The sequence below is a fragment of the Zootoca vivipara genome, chromosome 2, assembly GCF_965207765.1.
Source record: "Zootoca vivipara chromosome 2, rZooViv2.hap1.1, whole genome shotgun sequence".
Taxonomy (NCBI): Eukaryota; Metazoa; Chordata; class Lepidosauria; order Squamata; family Lacertidae; genus Zootoca; species Zootoca vivipara.
In genome coordinates this window covers 38,215,976-38,217,179 of record NC_142584.1, presented here as the reverse complement: position 1 = coordinate 38,217,179, position 1,204 = coordinate 38,215,976, and positions in this window count along the sequence as shown.

Genomic DNA, 1,204 nt, shown 5'->3' with positions numbered 1-1,204 from the left:
TCCAGTTTGACCAATTGGCGATGGAATGAGGCATCTCAAGAGGAAGGCTTGCAGAGTTCAAGGCAGGAAGCAGAGGGTTGTAGAAACCTCCCCTAGAAATTTTAAAGAGGACACTGGATGTCCTGCTAGGGATGGTTCAGGAATCCATTATTTCTGGGACTCTCTGGGCTGCTTAATATGTGTCTTTTCCCTTATAGGGATGGAGGAAGTATGCATGCCTATATCTGTGCACACCATCCTATGTGAAGACCATGCAAGCACCTATTTTCCCAGAAGGTGTAGCTGACAGCAAAACAGACATGTGTGCATTCACACATGGTAGTGTCTCCTCTGCATATACTCCTTACACCCATTTTCACACACCGTTTGAAGCAGCATTTAGTTAGCCACCCGTCTTTGCGCTGATCAGAATGAAGAATGAAGAGCTGATGATCGCTGTGAGTGAGATTACTGCTGGGCGGTAATTTAAGAATAAACTTAAACCAATTGCTGGCATTCTGCACATGGAAGCGGCCACAGAGATGATATGGTGAAAGGCTCAGTGCCCCACAGTTGCTAGGTAACTTCATGGCGGTTTCGATGTAACCTGCTAATCAGAGAAGGAATGAAGCAGAGCAACATCCACATTACTGAGAGGCCGGGGTTGTGTGCGAGAGAGAGATGGGGGGGGGGAGTGTTATATTAGTCCTGCTGATTCTTCTTGCTTTTAAATTATCAGAAGGGCTCAGGCCTTCCATATTGTTTGGGTCTGCATGTGTGTGCTTGTGTGCATTTGTTTGTGTGTGCTTGGCAACAATATTTTGCTGCCTGAAACCTTCTCTGGTTCACCACCCTGTAGCCAGCCTGCAAACAGTATCCTGACTGGGGGCTCCTGTTTCCCCCCTGCCTGCCCTGTTAAAGGGCAGCAGGCTGAAATCTTTGCCTGTGGTTTGGCCCTCCCATTTGGCAACACGCATGCTGGCTCTCTGCTTGTGATGCCCACCCTGATTGCGTGGGTTGGTTTTGGTTGGCAGGTGGGTGGGTGGATGCCAGCTCTGCCTTTCGGCCCCCAGCAGTTTCCACGTGTGCTTTCAACGTCCATGTCATCTGCAAACGAATCCCTTGTCCCTGCTCCTCAAGCTTGTGACTCTGCTATGAGTTGAATGGATCCAGTTGACCGGGGTATGGGCGGGCAGGGTTTGCCCATGAATGTATTTTGCATTTC